The following is a 24,673-nucleotide window of genomic DNA, read 5'->3' as shown; positions in this document are numbered from 1 at the left end:
TTAAAATTTTTCAGATAACACCCCACTCAAACTAAAAAACAAAACAAAAACATAACCACTCTTGATATGGCTGAGAAAAAGCCAGAAAAGAAATCCTTTCCTGTTAAAACTCATTCCCTAAATCATTTTTCAAATAACACACTCATTTACTTTATCAGAAAAGATATTTTAAAAAGCGTTTTCCCTTTGAAAAGTCCAGAAATAAAGAGAATAAAATCTTAGAGAAAATTTAAGATTCTAAAGCGATCAAAATGAATTCCATCAAAATGAATTCTATTTATTTAAAGCTTAGAATACAGTTTTCCTTTGACAAGGTTTAGACTCTCCACAGACAAAATTAAAAAAAAAAAAGTAAAAGGCATTTAAGTATCATAAAAGCAGAATGGAAAATGGGAGGCATAGGAAATATTAAAAGGAGACAAGATTAGGTAGTAATTGCAATAAAGGAACAGAAAAAATTAAAGGACCCTTGGGGGCTGGCCTGGTGGCTCAGGCAATTGGAGCTCCGTGCTCCTAACTACGAAGGCTGCCGGTTCGAATTCCACATGGGCCAGTGGGCTCTCAACCACAAGGTTGCCAGTTCAATTCCTCGAGTCCCACAAGGGATGGTGGGCTGCGCCCCCTGCAACTAACAAAGGCAACTGGACCTGGAGCTGAGCTGCGCCCTCCACAACTAAGATTGAAAGGACAACAATTTGACTTGGAAAAAAGGCCTGGAAGTACACACTGTTCCCCAATAAAGTCCTGTTCCCCTTCCCCAATTAAAAAAAAAAAATCTTAAAAAAAATATTAAAGGATCCATTTAAATGAAAAGAAAATGGAAGGATGATAGTTACTCAGTCCTGATCTATGTCTTTACCACACTGATACTATTGTACATTCAGTGTTGCTGCTGCACAATCTGCACAGTCATGGGCCTAAGTGCATGAATACACATTTTTCTAATACTACAAAGTAGTTAATTTGATCAGGTTTTAATAAAAAACAGAAAGTTGACCCCATAACAGAAAAATGGATATAATGCCCTATTTTTGATACATTCTATTATCAATTACATAAATAATACAATACATACCCAATTTAGAAACATCAGAAAATACAAATAAGTGAAAAAGATATGTGAATAAAATCATTCCAAGTACCATCATCCATGCACAGGTATTAACTTTGTAAAATGTTTCCAGAGTTCATGCACTATATGTTCACAAATATATATTTATATATTTTTTACCAAAGTGGGATGATATATATGTTCTGTAAACTTTTTAATATATTGTAAACCTATCAACATAGCTCTAAAAATCATTTGTGAACACCAAATAGCGTTCCTATCCTGCATATAAAATCTTAATTAGCTGATTACCTATTATTGCTCTTTAGAGTCCTCTTAATTTTCCATTATGATAAAACCAGAACAAGTATTTAATTTTTTGATTAATTAGGTTACATACCCTTGATCATTTGGGTTTAATCTTTGGTGGTGTTAAATATTTTGCCCAATTTTCCATGGGCTACCTTTTTATTATTGATTTACAGCTCTGTTTGCTCTCAACATATTTTAGATAGAATCTTTTGTTGGTTACAGATTGAAGGTTTGTTACAACTTCCGTTTCAGCTAGTCTGTTGGCACCATTTTTCTAACAGCATCTGCTCACTTCATATGTCTGTGTCACAATTAGGTAATTCTCGCAATATTTCAAGCTGTTTCATTATTATTATGTTTGTTATGGTGATCTGTGATCAGTTGTCTTTGAGGTTACTATTGTAATTGTTTTGGGGTACCACCAAACCATGCCCATATAAGTCGGTGAACCTAATCGATATGTTTTGTGTGTTCTGACTTGCCCTCTCTTCCTCTTCTAGGGCCTCCTATTCTCTGAGACACAATACTGAAATTAGGCCAGTTAATAACTCTACAATGGCCTCCAGGTATTCAAGTAAAAGGAAGAGTTGTATGTCTGTCTCATTTTAAATCAAAAGCTAGAAATCACTAAGCTTAGTGAGGAAGGTTATGTTGAAAGCTGAGAGAGGCCAAAGCTGGACCTCTTGTTCCAAACAGCCAAGATGTGGATGCAAAAAAGTTCTTAAAAGAAAAAAAAATTTTTTTTAAATTAAAGTTTATTGGCATGGCAATTGTAAGTAAAGTTATGTAGATTTCAGGTGTACAATTCTGTAATCCATCATCTATATCACATTGTGTGTTCACCACCCAGAGTCAGTTCTCTTTCCATCACCATATATTTAATCCCCTTTAACCTCATCTACCAACCCCCTCCTCCCTTACCCTCTGGTAACCCCTAAACTACTATCTATGTCTATGAGTTTTTGTTTCTTCATTTGTTTGTCTTGTTCTTTTGTTGTTTTCTGTTTTAGATACCACATCAGAGAAATCATATGGTTCTTGACTTTTTCTGTCTGACTTATTTCGCTAAGCATTATAATCTCAAGATCCATCCATGTTGTTGCAAATGATACTATTTCATCTTTTCTTATGGCAGAATAGTATTCCATTGCGTATATATACCACATCTTCTTTATCTATTCATCTATTGAAGGACACTGGTTGTTTCCATGTCTTGGCCACCATAAATAAAGCTGCAATGAACACTGAACCACATATGCCTTTATGGATGTTTTCCGATTTTTTGGGTAGATACCCAGGAGAGGGATTGCTGGGTCACATGGTTATTCTTAATTTTTTTGAGGAACCTCCACACTGCCTTCCATAGCGGCTGTGCCAATCTGCATTCCCACCAACATTGTATGAGGATTTCTTTTTCTCCACAGACTCTTCCAACACTTGTTACTATTTGTCTTGTTGACAATAGCCATTCTGACTGGGGTGAGGTGGTATCTCATTATGGTTTTTGTTTGCATTTCACTGATGATTAGTGATGTTGAGCATTTTTTCATATGTCTATTGGCCATTTGTATGTCCTCTGGAGAAATGTCTCTGCAGGTCCTCTGCCCATTTTTCAATTGGGTTGTTTTTTTGTTGTTGAGTTGCATGAGTTCCTTATATATTTCGGATATTAGCCTTTTATCGGAGGCACTGTTTGCAAAAATCTTTTCCCATTCAGTTGGTTGCCTCTTTATTTTGTTGATGGTTTCTTTTGCTGTGCAGAAGCTTTTAAGTTTGATATAACCCCATTCATTTATTTTAGCTTTTACTTACCTTGGAGTCAAATTCATGAAATGCTCTTTGAACCCAAGGTCCATAAGTTTAGGACCTATGTTTTCTTCTATGCAATTTATTGTTTCAGGTCTTATGCTTCAGTCTTTGATCCATTTTGAATTAATTTTTGTACATGGTGACAGATAGCAGTCCAATTTCATTCTTTTGCACGTGGCTTTCCAATTCTACCAGCACAGAAATACCTTTTCTAAGGCTGTAACTGCTATAGACAGTGATTCCCCTGAAGGATCTGGGCAAAGTCAATTGAAAACCTTCTGGAAAGGATTCACCATTCTAGATGCCACCATGAACAATTGTGATTCACGGGAAGAGGTGAAAATAGCAACATTAACAGGAGTTTAGAAGAAGCTGATTCCAACCCTCCTAGGGCAAGTTGAAGGGTTCATGACTTCAGTAGAGGAAGTCACTGAAGTTGTGGAGATAGAGAGCTAGAATAAAAGTGGAGCCTGTAGATGTGACTCAAATTGCTGCAATCTCATGACAAAACTTGAATGAATGAGAAACTGCTTCTTACAGATGAGCAAAGAAAGTGGTTTTTGAGATGGAATCTACTCCTGGTGAAGATGCCGTGAAGATTGTTGAGACGACAACAGAGTTTAGAATATTATACAAACTTAGATGGGTTTGAGAGGATTGACTCCGATTTTGACAGGAGTTGTACTGGGGCAGGCCCGGTGGCTCAGGTGGTTGGAGCACCGTGCTCCTAATGCCGAGGTCGCTGGTTCGATTCCCACATGGGCCAGTGAGCTCCACCCTTTACAGCTAAGATTGTGAACAACAGCTCTCCCTGGAGCTGGGCTGCCGTGATAAGCCAGAGGTCAGCGTGGGCTGCTGTATGCTGCCACAGGCTACCGTGGGCTGCCATGAGTGGCTGGCAGCCGGTCGTGAGCGACCTCAGCTAGGGGGAGCGCAAGGTTCATAATACCACCAGCATAGGCCAGGGAGCTGTGTCCTACACAACTAGACTGAGAAACAACAGCTTGAACTGGAGTGGAGGGGGGGAGGTGGAAGAAGAGGGAAAAAAAAAAAAGAAAGAAGTACTATGAGTAAAATGCTTTCAAACAGCATCGCATGCTACAGAGAAATCATTTGTGAAAGGAAGTCAATCAGTGCGGCAAACTTCAGTGTCTTATTTTAAGAAATTGCCACAGCCACCCAACCTTCAGCAACTACCACCCTGATCAGTCAGCAGCCATCAATGTTGAGGCCTACCCTCCACCAGCAAGATATGAAGGCTCAGAGGATGGTTAGCCTTTTTTTTTTTTTTTTTTTAAGCAATAAATTACTTTTAAATTAAGGTACATACATTACTTTATGAGACATAATGCTATCATATACTCAATAGACTACACTATAGTATAAACATAACTTTCATATGCACTAGGAAAACAAAAATTCATGTGACCCACTTTATTGTGGTATTCACTTTATCGCAATCGTCTGGAACCAAACCCGCAATTACCTCTGAGGTATGCATGTACCTTTCCCCCCTGTGACTCCATTAATGCTGTTTTTTGCTTAATGTACGTTCTTAAATGTAATGTAGTCATTTATGTCTTATTAAATAAATCTTCCTCCACCCAAAGGTTAATAAGATGTTTAACATTATCCTCTAAAGGACTTATTGTTTTTGCCCTTCACATTTAGGTAAAAAATGTCATTGGCCTTTATGATAATGGTCCAATTTCATTTTTTCTATATGAACACCCAATTTTCCGTTATTAAAAATATCAACCATTCCACATTACTTTGTCGTGAATCAATTATTCAGGGATCTCTTTTGTACTCTCTTCTGTTCCACTGGTCTATTGGTGTATCCTTTCAAATATTTCCTTTGGCCTGTATTTCCTTCTTTCTGGGACTCCAATAAAACACAGATGAAATCTTTTTAGTGTATCCTCTGAGTTTTACCCTTTTCTTCTGTATAGTATTTTCCCTATTTCTTTCCTCTTTTGTGCTTCTTCTTGTGAACTATACCTTCCAGTACACTAATGCTCACTTCAGCTTTACCTAATCTGTTAAGACTATACACTGAATTTATTTCAGACACTTTATTTTCTGATTCTAAAACTTGTTTAGTTCTTTCTCAAGTCTGCCTTGTCACTTTTGTATAGTTTCTAACTTCCTACCATCATGTAATATTTTGCTTTTATTATCAACTTAGTAAGTATGATAGTATTCTCTGTTTGATAATTACAGTATCTCAACACATTTTGGTTCCTCTCTTTTCTGTTGATTCTGATTCTCTTGAGGCCATGTGTGTATATACCTGATTATATTTATGAACTGATCACTGTATGTTAAAAAAAATTATCATATAGATAATTTCAGGCCTAGGATAATAATACCTTCTCCAAGAGAACTTTTGTTTGTTCCAGGGAACTAGTGGCATTATCACTCTATATATCTTAATCGAGGTTTGACCAGTTAATCCAGGTTGGAGCATAACAGGACACAAGATCAGGATGCAAGTTTTCTCCTTCAGTGTGTCATCTTAAAATGAGAGGCAATTTACCAGCGATCCCACCTCTGAAGGTTCTGAGCTTTCATTTTGGCTGCTCTTGACAGCACCAGAAGTGCAGCTCAGCTCTGAAAACTGTCTCCTCTATACTAACAAATGTCTGCGAGGCACAGTCTTAACTCTTTTTCTCCCAGAAAGTATGGTATATTTTTCCATTACTTCGGGTCTTCTTTTATCACCATCAGTGGAGTTTTATAGTATTTCTTGACAAAAATTTCATAAGTTTCTTTAAACCTCATTTCTAAGCATTTCATGTTTCTTCTATGAATGGAATCATTTCTATAAATGAAATCATTTCCATTATTTTTTATTATTATTGATTTCCATAATGTTGATTTTTGTATATTTACATATCATTTTCCACCAAAATGGTATTAAAAATACATTTTCAGAATGATGTCAGCAACATGTCTTAAATTTACAAGTCAGAGGTCTATAATACAACAAAGGTTCCCCTGTCCAACATACAAACATGCCTAAGTGATCCATAAATTGGCACATCTAAAGGTGCATACTGTAACACATCAGGGAGGCAGGACAAGGGAAGGATAGGGAGAGAGCACACAGACACAGTTCAGTGCCCGCCAAGCCCTAGCTCAGGTGGGAGTGATGGAGGAGGTGTGGTGTGGCCCTGCACTGTGCCCAGTGGAGGGGAGGGGAGCCTGAAGCAGCATCGCTGCTATAGAATCTGGCGTCCTCCTCCATCACTGCCGTGAAGACTGACAGGAGCAGCAGAGAAGTGTCTATGTTCCCCAGGCTACAGCAGCCATAAGGAACAAAGGAGCCATGCTGAGGGCTCATGAACCCAGTTCCCCACTACCTGCTTCATCCCTCTATAGTGGTGGTAGTGCCATGAGACCTAGGGGATCATGACACAGCAGCAACACCCACAAACCTGGTCACCCAGGTGTCAATTTCCATAACCACAGCTACCCCCACTATCACAACACCAGAGGCACAATTAGTGCAGATAAAATACAAACTTGCACTATAGCACCATATTCTGGGAGACAAAAGAAAGACCTCCAATAATAAACCTGTTGATTTGTTAATATCAAAATGGTACCTATATATATGATGTCAGAGAAGTAGTAGATTGAGGGAGGGGGGTTATTATTACTTTGTGAGAGGTGTAAATGTCTATTACATTGTTTTGTACACCTGAAACTCATAAAAAAATAATAATAAAGTTATCACAGTATTAAGAAAACAAGGTAAAAAAGAGGTATCTATGCAAGAAAAAAGTTCACTACCTGAAATACACAGTCAGAGGAATAATCCATCAAGTCCCATGAACAAACCAAGGTAACATGGTAACGCAAGGAAAAAACATGACAAGTTTCCAGAAATCAAACTCAACATCTTGGATGACTGATTTAAATGACAGAGAATTCAAGGCTGCAGTTATGAAGAAACTCAATGAGATACAAGAAAACTTAGAAAGCCAGTCCAATGGGCTCAGGAATAAAATAAATGAACAAAAGGAGTACTTTACCAAAGCCACTGAAACTATAAAAAAGATTCAAACAAACCTGGATTGAAGAACTCAATAATTGAGATGAACAATGTATTAGGAAGCACTGGAAATAGAGCAGACCAGATGGGATGGAATTAGCAAGCTGGAAGATAGAAATCCACAAATGATTCAGGTGAAAGAAGAGAGAAGAGTTAAAAAAATACAACTAAAAGAACGCTATGAAAATTTTGTGACTCCATTAGAAAGAGCAACATTAAGAATAATGGGATAAGGGTATCCCAGAAGGAGAAGAGAGAGAGAAGGGAATGGAGAGCCTATTCAAAGCAATAATTGATGAGAACTTCCCAATATTAGGGAAAGAGCTGGATATTTGAATACAAGAAGCTAACAGAACACCGAATTATCTCAACGCAAAAAGACCTTCTCTAAGACACCTTATATTAAAGCTTTCAAAAGTTAATGATAAAGAAAGAGTCTCAAGGCAGCCAGGGAAAAGAAGACTGTAATCTACAAAGGAAACCCAGTTAAATTTATCATTAAATTTTTCTATTTCTCAGTAGAAACCATACAGGCCAGGAGAGAGTGGAATGATATATTCAAAGAGCAAAAGCAGCAGCCAAGAATAACATATCCAGCAAAGTTATCCTTTAGAAATGAAAGAGAAATAAAAGCTTTCTAAGACAAATAAAAGCTGAGAGAATTTACCAACATAAGACCTGCATTACAAGAGATGTTTAAATTAGTTCTTCTACCTGAAACAAAAAGATAAAAGTATACAACTTTGAGTAAAGTGACAGACAGAAGCAGGAAATTGCAACTCTATTTCAGAATAGGGTAATAAACTATTATAATGCAAAGGTTACAAGGAAAAAAGCATTAAAAATAGCTATAACTATTGCAATCTGGTAACAAACACCCAACATAAAAAGGGACAATTTGTGACAACAAAAAAAAAAAGAGGAAAAGGAAAAAAACTGAACTTATATAGCCAAATGAAGATAAGATGCTATCACAAGAAAAAGGACTTTTATCTGAGACATTTTATATAAACCTCAAGATAAACACAAAACAAAAATCTAGAGCTGAGACACGAAACATAAAAAAAGAGGAAACAGAAAAACAACATAGAAAACCATCAATCTAAAATAGCAGACAAAAACACAAGGGAAAAGAAACAATGGAGATATACACAGCAACCAGAAAACAAAAGATAAAATTGCTGTAATAAATTCTCATATTTCAAAGTCACTCTAAAGGTAAATGGACTAAACTCACCAATCAAAAGGCACAGGATAACTGGATGGATTAAAAAACAAGACCTACATATACTATGCCTTCAGGAGACCCATCTCAGCTCCAAAGACAAACACTGCATCAAAGTGAAGGGATGGAAGATGATACCACAAGCAAATGGTATCCACAGAAAAGCAGCTATAGCCATACTTATGAAAAACATATTTCAAGACAAAAAAGGTAAGCGACAAAGATGGACATTTTATAATGATAAAGGGTACAATCCATCAAGAAGATATAACATTTATTAATATATATGCACTTAGCCTAGAAGCACTAAAACACACAAAGAAATTATTAACATATCTAAAGGGAGAAACACTTTTACAATAGTAGGGGACTTTAATAGCCCACTTACATCAATGGAAAGATCATCCTGACACAAAGTCAACTAGGAAACATTGGCCTTCAATGACACATTAGACCAGATAACCTTAATATTTATAGAACTTTCCGTCCCTAAAGACAGAATACACACTCTTCTCAAGTGCACATGGAACACTGTCAAGGGCTGACCATATGTTGGGATACAAAACAAGTCTCAATACATTTAAGAAGAATAAAGTCTATCAAACATCTATTCAAAACACAACAGTATGAAACTAGAAATCAACTACAAGAGAGCTGGAAAAATCACAAATATGTGGAGATTAAACAAGCTACTGAACAACTACTGGGTCAAAGAAGAAGTAAAAAAAGAAGTCAAAAGATGCATAAAGACAAATGAAAATACAATCCATCAAAATTTGGGGGATGCAGCAAAAGCAGTACTAAGAGAGACATTTATAGAAATACAAGCCTATTTTGCATAAATGATCTAACATTACACTTTAAAGAACTAGAAAAACAAATGAGACCAAAGTCAGTAAAAAGAAGGAAATTATAATAATCAGAGAGAAAATAAATAGAAAATAAAAAGAAAATAGAAAAAAATGACTGAAGGGATTGTTCTTTGAAAAGATAAAAAAAAAAATTGACATACCTCCAGCTAGACTCACTAAGGCTAGCAGAGAGAAGACTCAAATAAATAAAATCAGTAATGAAAGAGAAGTTACAAGGGATACCACAGAATACAAAGAAGTATTTGAGAATATTATGAAATGCCACCAAATTGGACAACCTCAAAGAAATAGACAAATTCTCAGAACCTTTCTAAATTTGAATCATGGAGAACTGGAGAACCTAAATAGACAGATTACTATTAGTATGGCTATTGAAACAGTAACCAAAAACCTCCCAAAAAACAAAAGTCCAGGACCAGATGGCTTCACTGGTGAATGCTACCAAACATTCAAAGAAGATTTAACAACTATCCTTCTCAAATTATTTCAAAAAATTGAAAAGGAATGAATACTTCCTAATTCATTTTACTAGGCCAACATTATCTTGATACCAAAACCAGTCAAGGACATCACAACAAAATTACAGGCCAATAACTATGAGGAAAATAGATGCAAAAATCTTAAACAAAATATTAACAAATTGAACACAACACTACATTAAAAGAATCATACACCAAATCAAGTGGAATTCATTCCAGGGATGCAAGTATGGTTCAATCAATGTGACATACCGCGTTAACAAAACAAAAGATAAAAAAATCATACAGTCATCTCAAAAGATGCAGAAAAAGCACTTGACAAGACACATCATCCATTTATAATTACTCTAAATAAAATGGGTATAGGAGGAAAGTACCTTAAAATAATAAAGGCCATATACGACAAACCCTTAGCTAACATCATACTCAATGGTGAAAAACTGAAAGCTTTTCTTCTAAGATCAGAAACAAGAGGAAGACATGACACCCACTGTTGGCACTGTTATTCAACATAGTACTGGAAATCGTAGCCAGAGCAATTAGGCAAGAAAAAGAAATAAAAATATCCAAATTGGAAAGGGAGAAATAAATTTGTCACTATTTGCAAATTACATGACTTTATATGAGAAAACACTAAAGACTCCACCAAAAATCTGTTACAAATAATAAATACAGTAATGTTGCAGGATACAAAATCAATATAAAAAAAATCTGTTATGTTTCTATATATGAATACCAAAATATCAGAAAAAGAAATTAAGAAAATAACTCCATTTACAATTGCAACAAAATGAACACCTAGGAATAAACTTAACAAAGGAAGTAAAGGATCTGTACACTGAAAACTACCAGACACTAATGAAAAAAACTGAAGACACAAAGACACGGAAAAATAGTCTATGATCCTCAATTGGAAGAATTAACTTTGTTAAAATGTCCATATTACCTAAAGCAATCTAGATTCAGTGGAATCCATATCAAAATCCCAATGACATTTTTCACACAAATAGAAGAAGAAAAATCCTCAAATTTGTATGGAAACACAAAATGTCCTGAAATGCCAAAGTATTACAGAAACAAAAGAAGAAAGCCAGTGATATCACATTCCTTGATTTCAAACTATACTACAAAGCTACAGTAATCAAAACAGAAAAAGATACATTGGCAGAAAAAGAGACATGTAGATCAATGGAACAGAATTGGGGGCGCCACAAACACCCCACACATATACAGACAACTAATTTACAACAATGGGTCCAAGAATATTCAACGGAGAAAGGGAAGTCCCTACACTAAATGGTGTTGAAAAAACTGGACAGCCATACGCAAAAGAATGAAACTAGACTGCTATCTTACACCATATACAAATATTAATGAAAGATGGATTAAAGACTTGAATGTAAGGCCTGAAACAATAAAATACATAAAAGAAAATGTAGGGACTAAGCTTTTGGACATTGGTCTCAGAGGTGTTTTTGTTAATTTGACTCCAAAGGCAAGAGAAACAAAAGCAAAAATAAACAGATGGGACTACAAAATAAAAAGCTTCTATACAGCAAAAACCACCACCAACAAAACAAAAAGGAAACTAACCAAATAGGAGAAGATATTTGTAAACAACACCTCCAATAAGGGGTTAATATCCAAAATATATAAAGAATTCATACAACTCAATAGCAGCAACAACAATAAAATAATCTGATTAAAAAGTGGGCAGAGTATCTAACAGTTTTCCAAGGAAGACATACAGATGGCCAAGAGGCATATGAAAAGATGTTCAACTTCACTAGCTACTAGCGAAATGCAAATCGAAAGCACAATGAGATATCACCTCACACCTGTCAGAATGGCTATTATCAAAATGACAAGACATAAGTGTTGGCAAAGATGTGGAGAAAAGGAAACCCCCCTACATTGCTGGTGGGATTGTAAATTGGTACAGCAACTATGGAAAACAGTGTAAAGGTTCCTTAAGAATAGAGCTACCATATAATTCAGGAATTCCTTTTCTGGGTATTTATCCAAATATGAAAACACTAATTCAAAAAGACATATGCACCACTATGTTCACTGCAGCATTATTTATAATAGCCAACATATGGAAGGAAACTTCCTAAGTGTCCACTGATGGATGGATGGATGGATAAAGAAGATGAGGTGTACATATAATGGAATATTACCCAGCCATAAAAAAGGATGAAATATTGCCATTTGGGACACATGGATGGATCTTGAGGGTATCACAGTAAGTGAAATAAGTCAGCTGCGAAAGGACAAAAACCGTATGATTTCATTTATGTGAAATAAAACAAAAAAGAAACAAACTAGCAAAACAAACAAAATCAAACTCATAGAGACAAGAGAATGGTGGTTACCAGAGGGCAAGGGGGTAGAGAGAGGGCGAATTTGGTAAATAAAAATATAAAAATATGAAACAAAAAATAAATATATGCATTTTTACTACAATCACCTTTTATACCTTCTTATTACAAATTATGTAAGTCCATACAAATTTACACAGTTTTCAATTTGGTGGGTTAATAACTGTTATCAGTAAACAAAAACAATCTTTTACAACTTCAAAAAAGCAAAGTAATTTTCACAACAGCATTTTGAATTGGTTTTTCACTTAACTATTAGGTTTTCCAGGTACAGTGGTACCTCGGTTTTCGAATGTCTCCACTGACGAACATTTCGGTTTACGAACGCCGTAAATTTTATGGATCTATGGTATTATTAGATAGAAAAATTCATGCTAAATTTGCAATTTTAGGGGTTGATTTTAAAGGTCTGGAACGGATTAATCCATTTTGCATTACTTTCTGTGGGAAACCGTGCCTCGGTTTTCAAACGTTTCAGAACTAGGTCTTCCGGAACAGATTATGTTCGAAAACCAAGGTACCACTGTAATCATTTTATCTACAAGTATTGATATTTCATTACTTTCTTTTCAATTTCTATACCTTCTATTTCAGATGTTGCTCTATCATAATAAAAACACTTCGATCATCCTATTCACATAAAAGGATTATTTTCAAATTATGTCAGCCATTCATACAACAAAATTACTAAAAAAAAAAAAAAATTACTAAATAGCATGACCAATACATGACTTTATTATTTCTACCTTTAACTGTATAAAACTAAGGACATTTCTGATCAACACAGCATATAAGAAACTAAATAATTCACCATGTTGTAATTTAAAGTGAGGATCACAAATTCAAATGCCTTTGGAGGCCAGAAAAGCAGATACATGAAGCAGCTGTGGAAGTAAAAATAGTGATGAGGATTCTAAAGGAAGGTGCATTGCTACCTAAAAGCATATATTTAAAAAAATGTCTGGCCAAATAGAATTGGTCTGCTCAATAATGTTATAAGCATGTCTATTTATTTTGCTACACAGAGATAATTATAGGATTTTTTAAAAATAAAATTACAAGGAGCCACTATCCTCTTTAAAAAAAAACAACCCACACATTAATCCTAAAATCAGGATAATTTTTAGAAGCAAGGATGAGAAGTTCAGGTACATAAATAGCCTTTCTACATCAAGAGGTACTAGAAAACTTCACGACATAGAGAAAAAAATATACACATTGAAGAAAAAGCATATGTAAAGATTATGGAATCTGACATTCTACTTTGAATGGGTAAATAATTTTGACATGTAAATGGCAAAAGATTAGAATGTTGTACCATCAAAAAACATTTACTTTCATTTTGTTTAGTCAAACCATTTTTCTTTAGTTAAGACAATAATTTTCTATCATTTTTTTGTATTTCCTACAGGAAAAAGAACGAAAATTGCCGTTCCTGAAAGTAGGACTAGAAATATTTATTTTAAGCTTGGCCCTATTTATTTAAATATGTCAAGTTTAGAGACTGGCCTTTCTTTAAATATTCATGTGTATAGAATACCAATGGTTGTAACTGACTTTTTCTGCATTACCTTAAAGAATTCTATAAAGCTACTAGTAATAAGATTTTTAGTGTGAAATTCAAATATAGTTTCTACCATTAGAAAAATTATTAAACAGTTCATAATTTAGCAGTGAACTCCATAAATGATAAAGTTCAACTGCCAATCAATTTGCAGATGACTCAAGCAGGAAGCGTCATAGTTTAAAGTTCCAATTAAAATGTTCATTAATAATATTACTCAATATGTTTATGTCCATTATATAACACTGACAATATAGAACACAACAGGACTAAATAAACAGATATTCAGATGTTTAATGATCATAATTCATAGACAACAGACGATCTGTTATTACTTGCTCTTTATAATCTTAGCAGAAAATTAATTGAAATTGTTATGTTTTCATTAATTTTAAAAAGCAAATTTATCAGAAAAAATCATTAAATATTTCTACTAGTTTATTTTGAAGAACAACATTATATTATCAAAATAAAACAAACAGAAGTAAACAGTAGAAAAAAATTACAGTCTTAACTGAACAGATAGCAAATATGTGCAGGAGCGCCAGAATAAATTTGGGGCATCTCACCTACTCACCACTTTCAGAAAGCTTCAGTGTTATAGGATTGCAAACTTTTATACTATAGCTTCAACATAAAAGTGATTTTGTGACTTGGGAGACTCCTTAGTTTTTAAACAACCCTCTATAACAAATATGATCAATTTATTTGATAAAAACAAGTAAGTGTAGGTATTTTTCTTTCTTTGCTTCTTCAAATCATACCACGCTCATTACCAAACTTTAACAGTTGGTTCAAATTTCAAAGCAGATATAAACTGAACACAATAGCAGACTAGTAAACAACTGTAAGTAATATTCTTTGCATAAAAGTAGTTACTGGCAATTTGTTCTCTATTCAGCTGGGCTTTCAAACTCATGGTCAAAATAGTCAATGCTTTCATATATTAAAAATTCTCAGGAAATAGGAAGAAAACCAATGCAACATACAGATACTAATGTCAGAATTTCATTTTTAAAAATCTGGCATTTACATGAGAGATATAATAATTGCTTACAAGTTTTTTGTCTGAGTCACCTCAAGTAAATGAGATGTGGAAAATATACATAGAAGTCTAAAGAAAATGAAGCCCAACTAAGACACAGAACATACAAATTTTTTTATAAAGCAAAATACAAATGGAGGTTTTATGCTTTTTAATGTGAGATACCCATACTTAAGAAACAATGGGCAACTTTCAAAATTTTGCTTAGTTAGGATATTTAAGAACATCAAGAAAGCTAACAGTTTTAAAGTGAAGTAATTTTTTTGTAGAGCCAACATGGTGTAGTAGTGTAAAGGACTCAAGCTTTGGAATTAGACTCGCTGGTTCAATCCTAGCTCAGCCACTTATCATCTGTGTTTACATGAACAAATTAATTGACCTTTTGAGTCTGAATCTATAAAATCAGGATACTTATTTGTATTAGCTTATTCTATAGATTAGAAATATGTCTAGCACAAAAAAATGGTAGTTGTATTTTGCAATAAAGCATTTTTAAATCGAAATAGGTCATTATGAGCAAAATAACACAACTCTAAATGACTATTACTTTTTCATCTAAATGACTACCATTACATATGAAATTTTGGTGTAGAGTTAAGGCCTTAGTAAATGCATTAAAAAAATTTTTTTTCTTAGTAGCCTCAAGAGGTAGCAAAAATAGAAACTTTGGGGGACTGCAATCTTAATAAAGGTGAAACAACACTGATAAGGAAATCAAACTCGATTCATCAACTGAATCTTAACTTTCACCATGGGCAAAATAAACAGGTTACACTAAATAATCTCTATGCTCATTTTCAACTCTAAAAATACATGGAACTAAGTAAAGTAGTTAAGAGTGAAGGCTGTAAAGCACATTGCCTGGATTCATACCAGCTAGGTCGTCTTGAACAAATTTCCGAATCTTACAAGCAAGTCCCTTATCTATAAAATGGGATAATGGTACCAATCTCAGTGTCATGATGATTAAATTAATAAACACAAAGTTTATTACAAAATTGTGGATAACACATAGAAAACAATTAATAAACGGTAAGTGTTGTTAAAATGGTAAAATTATCTCGTCATTAAAATTTAGGGGAAAAAAAAAGTTTAAAAGCTGTTGTGGCTCATGCCAGGTGGCCCCAGCTAGGGCACAGGCTGCAGCTAAACTTGGCCTGTGGCAGGGACACTGCCAGGAGGCTCTGTAGCCAGCACACCCAGTGGCCAGCTTTGGGCCAAGCCAGAGTACCACTCAGCTGACTCCACAGGTGACACACCCAAAGGGCAGTCTGGGCAGGCATCAGAGCCCTGCTAAAGCGAAACATGCTCTGTAGGATCAGCCCCTGCATAGCGCTCCTCCACTGTAGTCCTGGCCAGTCCTCACAACCAATGAACCTGAGGGTCAATCACTCCACCTGATGTCCAAACAACAACCAAGGCTCAACTACAATAGGAGGGCACACACAACCCACACAAGGGACACACCTGGAGTGCAAGGCTTAGGTGACCAGAAAGACTGCACCACTGGGCTCCAGAGGACATCTACTGCACCACCTACGCCACAGGCCAGTCTACTAAGACTGGAAGACATAGCAGCCCTACCTAGTACATACAAACAAACACAGGGAGGCAGCTAAAATGGGGAGACAAAGAAACATGTCCCAAATAACAGAACAGAACAAAGCTCTACAAAAAGAACTAACCAAAATGGAGACAAGCAATCTATCAGATGGAGAGTTCAAAACACCGGGTTATAACAATGCTCAATGAACTCAGTGAGAAGTTTAACAAAGTAAAACATAAAAATGGACATAGAAAACAAAAATAGAGCCAGTCAAAAACGAAGACTACAATAACTGAAATGAATACATTACGGGGATCAACAATTAGATGAAGCAGAGGATTGAATCAGCAATTTAGAAGTTAAGGTAGCAGAAAACACCCAGTCAAAACAGCAAAAAGAAAAAAGAATAAAAGAAAAAATCAGGAAAGTTTTAAGGGACCTCTGGGAAATCATCAAGTGTAGCAACATTTGCATCACAGGGGTACCAGAGGAGAAGAGAGCAAGGAATTGAAAACCTACTTAATGGAAAAATGACAGAAAACTTCCCTAACCTGGTGAAGGAAATACTGTTTCTCTGAAAATAAGATCTAGCGGGACAATCAGCTCTAATACATCTTTTGGAGCAAAAATTAATATAAGACCCAGTATTATGTATTACCATATTTATTTATGTTTTATATTATATTAATTATATTTTATGCATTATATTATATTAACTATATTACATTAATTATATTACATTAGTTATATTTATACATTACACTATGTTATATTATATTATACTGATTATATTATAATTTGCTTCCCCTATAGAAGAATCAATTGTGACTTTGGTCTTTCTGGTTTGGGTCAAAGGGCTTCTACAAAAAGTTTGCATCAAACCTCCAAATCTGCAAATGACAGTGGTTGGCAAGGAAAAGCATATGAAATCTCAAAGGAAAATTTCAAAGAGAATCTCTAAATACAAGAGCAAGATGGGATATGCTTCCTTGGGTATCTAGACACTTTCCTTCTTTTTCATCCTTATGAAAATTGTAAGTTATTCAAATTTCAGAAAAGCCGACAGCTGAGTAATAAAACCAAGACCAGACTGACTGCCAGTCAAGATGGCTGAGTAGGTAGATCTGAAGCTCACCTTCTCACATAAATATCCCAAAATTACAACTAAATATAATTGCACCTTCTCTGCAACTATTGCTGAGAACCTGAAGACTAGCAGAACAGAATACCTATAACTAAGGACGGAAAGAAGTCACAATGAAATGGGTAAGAGGGACAGAGACACAGTTTGCTCAGGTGCCACACCCATTGTGCGGTGACTCAGAAATAGGAGGGAAATCATTGGCGTGGTCCCCCAAGGAGTTTGGTATCTGAGCCCTACACGGGCCTCTCTGGAGGACCTGTGCTGGGAAAAGGAGTAGCGACAGTATCTGGTTTTGAAAACCAGCAGGGATTACTTCCAAGAAGACAAAGAGCTATGGGAGACTGAGATGCTGCTCTTCAGGTGGGCTGCACAAACCCACCTGACTCCAAGATCTATCATGGAGGCAGCAGTTTGAGAAGGGCCTGGGTCACACATGGAGAAATTAAATTGAATAACTTTAGGGCCGGTGCCACAGGAGCAGGAATCAGTCGGAACTTTATCCCGGCAAAGAACTGCTGGAAGGTGTCACAGATTCTTTTTGCTACACTTTCCTTCATCAGTGTGTTGGAAAATCTGTCACTCTGCATTAACCAAACACCATTCTCCTCTCCTTGGAATTCCACTCAGATCCTACCCTGGTCCATCCAACACACATTCCAAGGCTAGAGCCCCTCCCAAGCAGCTCCAGACCAGCCATATCCAGTGGCTGGCCTTGGCTCACACTGCAGCCTTTCCTAAGCCAAAATGAAGAAACAAAGGAATATGTTCCAAAGGAAATAGGACAAAATCCCAGAAAAAAGAACGAATCAAAATGGAGACTAGCAATCTAACAGACAAAAGAGTTCAACACAAAGGTTACAAGGCTGCTTAATGAACTTGGGAGAAGAATGGATGAAACCAATGAGAATTTCAACTAAGACAGAAAACATTGAAAAAAACATCAAAAATGAAGAATGCAATAAATGAAATGAAAAATACCCTAGAAGAAATCAAAAGCAAGTTAAATGATGCAAAAGATCAAATCAGAGATCTGGAAGACAAGGTAGTGAAAATCACCTCATTGGAACAGAAAAAAAATTTTAAATGAGAATAATTTAAGGGACATCACCAAGCATAACAATATTTGTATCATGGGAGTCCCAAAGGAGAAGAGAAAGAGACAGAAGACCTATTTGAAGAAATAATGGCCAAAAACTTGCATAACCTGGTGAAGGAAAAAAGACAACCAAGTCAAGGAAGTTCAGAGAATTCAAAAAGAAGATAAACCCAAAGAGGCCCACACTAAGACATATCATAATTAAAATGCCAAATGTTAAATATAAAGCTTGAATCTTAAGAGCAGCAAGAGAAAAGCAGCTGGTTACATATAAGGGAACTCCCATAAGACTATCAACTGATTTTTAAGCAGAAACTTTGGAGGCAAGAGAATGGCACAATATATTCAAAATGATGAAAAGAAAAAACCTACAATTAGGAATACTCTACCCAAAATAGTTACCATTCAGAATTGAAAAGATAAAGAGTTTCCCAGATAAGAAAAAGCTAAAGGAATTAGTCACCACTAAACCAACAAGAAAAGAAATGCTAAAGGGACTTCTTTAAGTGGGGAAAAAAACATTCAAAACTAAGAAAATACAGGGGAAAAAAATCTCACAAAGGCAAACATTTAATAAAAGCAGTAGATCAACCAATTATAAAGCTAGTATGAAGATTAAAAGAAAAAACTACTATAAGATCAAGGGTATCAACAATAGCAAATTTTGGATACACACATACACACAGAAGATGGAAAACATGATTCAAAAACAAACATTGAGGGTGAATAAAAATGCAGGGCTTTTAGAATTTGAATGCATTCGAACTTAAGTAATCATCAATGTAAAATAGACTAATACAAGAACAGATTTGTATATATATGAATCTCAAGGTAATTGCAAAACAAAAATGTATAATAGGTACACAAAAAATAGTGATTAAAACATCACTAAAGAAAGTCATCAATGCACAAGAGAATAGATCAAGAAAAAAAGGAACAGAGAACTACAAAAACCACCAGATAATAAAATGGCAAAAGTACATATCTATTGAAAATTATTTTAAATGAAAATGGACTAAATGCTCTAATCAAAAGACCTAGGGCGGCTCAATTAAGAAAAAAAAAGACCCATGTATGTGTTACCTATAAGAGACTTCACTCAAAAGACCCACACAGACTGACAGTGACGGGATGGAAAAGATAATACATGCAAATGGAAACAAACAAAAAAGCTGGGATAACAATACTCTTGTTCAACAAAATAAACATTAAAGTAGACCGCAACAAAGAACAAAGAAAGACACTACATAATGATAAATGGCTCAATCCACAAGAGGATGTAACACTTGTAAGCATCAATGCACCCAACACAGAAACACCTAAGTACATAAAGAAAATATTAGTGGGCATAAACAAAAAGACTGACAGTATAACAATAACAGCAGGGGACTTTAACACCCCACTCACACAAATGAACAGATCACTGAGACAAAAAATCAACAAAGACACAGTCGCCTTAAATGACACATTAGACCAGGTGACCGTAAGAGATACTTACGGAATTTTTCAGCCAAAACAGCACACTAGATTCTTTTCAAATGCACATGGATTACGTCATAGAATTCGGGGAGTGAGGAGAGCATCTTGAAATCTCCCCTGGAATTAGCAATAAATAGAACAGCTACAATTCCACAAAGGATTCCCTGAGTAGCAGACAGGTAAGACTAAGAGACACACAACTAAAATCATCTAAAGATGGGGAAACTGGACGAGCAGGGAAGGAAGTGGGAAGTGCGGAGATGTGGGCCACGCGGACGCAGGAGCAGACTGGAGCTCGAAGCTCTGAGCTCCCTGCATTCCGGAGGTACCACAGATTCAGGAGAGGGAAGAATTTGACCGCTAGCACTCCCCTTATGGCCCACAGTCCCGCCTGAGGGATCAGCATATAACACGCTGGATCCAATGCTCACAGCAGAGACCTCTGAGCAAAGACTGAGGAAAGAAGGGTGAAAACAGTGGTTTCAGTCCTCAATGCCAAGCAGAAAATGGAAGGCATAGGCATGGAGCCTAGCAGCCCCCTCCCTAGCCTCCCAGAGCTCGCCCACCCCCACCTGTCCAGTGCTAGAAGCAGAACAGTAGCAGTGTCAGATCAAAAGAAAAGACTATTTGCAGTCCTGAGAACTACAGCCAAACTAGTTCTGGCTAAAGGGAGGGAGCCCTGGGTGCAGGACTGGCTGTGCTGGTGGTTGCCGCCATCGTTCACAGCCACCTCTCACAACCCACCCCGTCCCTGTCCCCACCTATCTGGGCAGATCCCTGCAGGAGCAAACAAGAGCCGCTGAAACACAGGCTCAGAAACTGGTGCAAGAAGAACTCTGGAACTTCAGAAGCTCTCCACATCCCCTCATGGAGGCGGTGCCCTGTGATCCAGGTGACCTGCTCACAGAGAAGCCCAACTTACAGGGAACCACCGCCATTCTGTGACAAGCCAGACAGTGCAGAGAAAATATAACACTACAGTGTGAGAGAGAATAAAAGGCTGTAGTCAGAGTGATAATAAAATACTGTACCGACACCTGCTGGAAAGGAAAAGAAAGACCTCTTCCTATTAACCTGCTGCAGAACCCACTCCACTGGATGCCTAAGAAGAGAAATAATAATTCACTGATTGCCATGAATAACCAAGGTAACAAGGCAGCTCAGAAAGAAAATGAAAAGTCTCCAGAAAAGGAACTTAAAGACATGGAAATATGTGACTTAAATGACAGGGAATTCAAGATTGTTGTTCTTAACAAACTAAATGAGATGCAAAAAAACACAGACAGGCAGTTCCATGCCTCACAAACACAATCAAAGAACAAAATGAATATTTTACCAAAGAGATTGAAATTTTAAAAAAGAACCAAATAGAATTTCTGGAGAGTAAGAACTCAATAAAAGAAATGAAGAATGAAATAGGAAGCTTAGGTAGTAGAGTTGACCAGATGGAGGAAAGAATTAGTGACATCGAAGACAGAAATCTGGAAATGACACAGATGGAAGAAGAGAGAGACTTGAGAGTTAAAAGAAATGAAAGAACTCTACAAGAATTTTCTGACTCCATCAGAAAGAGCAACATAAGAATGGGTGTACCAGAAAGAGAAGAAAGGGAGAAGGGAACAGAGAGTATATTCAAAGAAATACTCGATGAGAACTTCCCAAACTTGTGGAAAGAACTGGATCCTCAAATCCAAAAAGCAAATAGAACACATAATTACCTCAATTCCAACAGGCCTTCTCCAAGGCACATTGTATAGAAGCCATCAAAAATTAATGACAAAGAAAGAATTCTCAAAGCATCCAGGGAAAAGAAGATGGTAACTTACAAAGGAAAATCAGATTTTTCAGCAGAAACTCTACAAACAGGAGAGAATGAAATCAAATATTTAAACTATTGAAAGACAGAAATTATGAGCCGAGAATAATATATCCAGCAAAGACACCCTTTAGATATGAAGGACGAATAATGACTTTTCCAGACATACAGAAGTTGAGGAAATTTTTTAACATGACCTGTATTACATGAAATACTGAAGGAGGCTATTCAACCTGAAACAAAGAAATCAAAAGAATACAAAACCATGAGCAGTACTACAGACAGACAGAAGCAGGAAATGGCAACCCCTACACAAAACAGGGCACTACGCACTTAAACATAACATAAAGGGTAAAGAAGAAGAAAAAAAAACACTAAAAAAAGAAAAAAGAAAAAGACAACTTGCTACTGCAACTCAGAAGTTAACTCTCAGCATAAATAGGATAACTCGTAACAACAAAAACAAAAGAGGAGAGAGTAAAGGTCTGAATCTGCAAGAGGGAATGGAGATAAGAAGCATACTGAAGAAAAGGTACTACTGTACATATGAAACTTTCTTTTACATAAACTTAATGGAAACCAGTCAAAAAAAAAGAAAAAAGAAAGAAAAAACAAAAACCCAGAACCGAGACATGTAACATAAAAAGAGGAAACAGAGGAAAAGAAATTCATAGAATACCACCACATTAAAATAGCAGGCAGAAACAGAAAGACGAAAAAACAATGGAGACATCAAACTACCAGAAAACAAAGATAAAATGGCCACAGGACATCCTCACATATCAATAATCACCCTAAATGTAAATGGACTGAACTCACCAATAAAAAGGCACAGAGTACCACACGGGATCAAAAAAAGAAAAAAACCCAACCATATGCTGCCTCCAAGAGATGCATCTCAGTTACAAGGACAAAACTTGTAAGGGTGGAAAATAATACCCCTAGCAAATGGCATCCAGAGAAAAACTGGTGTATTCATACTTATATCAGATGAAACAGATTTCAGATTTCAGAATAAAAAAGGAAACAAGAGACAAAGATGGACATTTCATAATGATAAAGAAGACAATACAACAAGAAAACATAATACTTATCAATATATATGTTCCCAATCAGGGAGCACCAAAATATACAAAGCAACTACTAACAGAACTAAAAGGAGAAATTGACCACAACACAATTATAGTGGGGGACCTAAATACTCCATTGACAGCTATAGATAGGTCATCCAAACAGAAAATCAATAAGGAAATATCAGCCTTAAATGACACATTACCAAATGTACATAATTGACATTTATAGAGCTCTTCATCCAAGAACACCACACCATACGTTCTTCTCTAATGAACACTGAACATTCTCAAGGATAGTCCATGTGTTAAGACATAAAACTAGCTTCAGCAAATTTAGAAAGACTGAAATCATACTGAGCATATTCTCTGTCCACAATGCTTTGAAATTAGAGATCAATTGCAAAAAGAAAGCAGGAAAAACTGCAAATACATGGAGATTAAATGACGTACTACTCAAGACTGTATTAAAAAGAAAATAAGGGTGGGAGATGAGGGTAAGGGGGATCAAATATATGGTGATGGAAGGAGAACTGACTCTAGGTGGTGAACACACAATGGGATTTATAGATGATGTAATACAGAATTGTACACCTGAAACCTATGTAATTTTACTAACAATTGTCACCCCAATAAATTTAAAAAATAAATTAAAAAAAAGAAAATAAAAGGAGATATCAAAAGATACATAGACTCAAATAAGAATGAAACTACATTGTATCAAAATTATTGCTATACTATGAAAGCAGGATTAAGAGGAAAATTTATATTATTACAGGCCTATCTCAAGAAATAAGAACAAGCCCAAGCAAATAACCTAGCATTACATCTTAAAGAATTAAAAAAAGAGGAACAGATAAAACCCAAAGTCAGCAGAAGGAAAGAAATATCAGAGCAGAACTAAATGAAATAGATAACAAAAAGACAGTAGAAAAACTTAATGTAACAAAGAGCTGGTTCTTTGAAAATATTAATAAAATTCACAAACTCTTGGACAGATTCACTAAGGAAAAAAGATACAAATAAACAAAATCGGAAATGAAAAAGAAGACGGATACCACAGAAATACAAATGATCATACAAGAATACTATGAATAACTATAGACCACCAAATTCAATGACCTAGAAGAAATGGACAAGTTCTTAGAAAAATATAACCTTTCTAGACTGAATCACAAAGAACTGAAAAATCTACATAGACTGATGAACAGTAAGGAAATAGAAATAGTCATCCAAAATCTCCATAAAAGCAAAAGTCCAGAACCAAATGGCTTCACAAATGAATTCTACCAAACATTCAAACAGGATCTAATACCTGTCCTCCTCACACTTTTCCAAAAAATTGGAGAAGAGGCAATGCTTCCTAATCCATTTTATGAGGCCAACATTACTCTGAAATCAAAATTGGTAAAAATAACCAAAGAAAAGAAAACTACAGAGCTATATCTATGATTAATACAGATGCAAAAATACTAAACAAAATACTAGCAAATTGAATACAATAATACATTAAAAAGATTATACATCACAATGAAGTGGGGCTCATTCCAGGGGCACAAAGACAGTTCAACAAATGCAAACCGATCAATATGATAAATCACATAAACAAAATAAAGGATAAAATCATGATTCTATCAGTAGATGCAGAAAAATCATTTGACAAGTTACAACATCCATTTATGATTAAAACAGTCAATAAAATAGAAAGAAAGTTCCTCAATAAA

At 35.6% G+C, this 24,673-nt stretch overlaps 1 protein-coding gene across 2 annotated transcripts in view; it reads right to left on the bottom strand.

Annotated features, from left to right (window-relative positions):
- TMEM168 (transmembrane protein 168) overlaps nucleotides 1–24,673 on the bottom strand; it is a 50,533-nt gene that overhangs the window by 10,772 nt on the left and 15,088 nt on the right. The gene's annotated exons all lie outside the window — the stretch shown is intronic.

This window comes from Rhinolophus sinicus, linkage group LG11, assembly GCF_036562045.2.
Source record: "Rhinolophus sinicus isolate RSC01 linkage group LG11, ASM3656204v1, whole genome shotgun sequence".
Classification (NCBI taxonomy): domain Eukaryota; kingdom Metazoa; phylum Chordata; class Mammalia; order Chiroptera; family Rhinolophidae; genus Rhinolophus; species Rhinolophus sinicus.
This window is presented reverse-complemented; position numbering and strand designations above follow the sequence as displayed.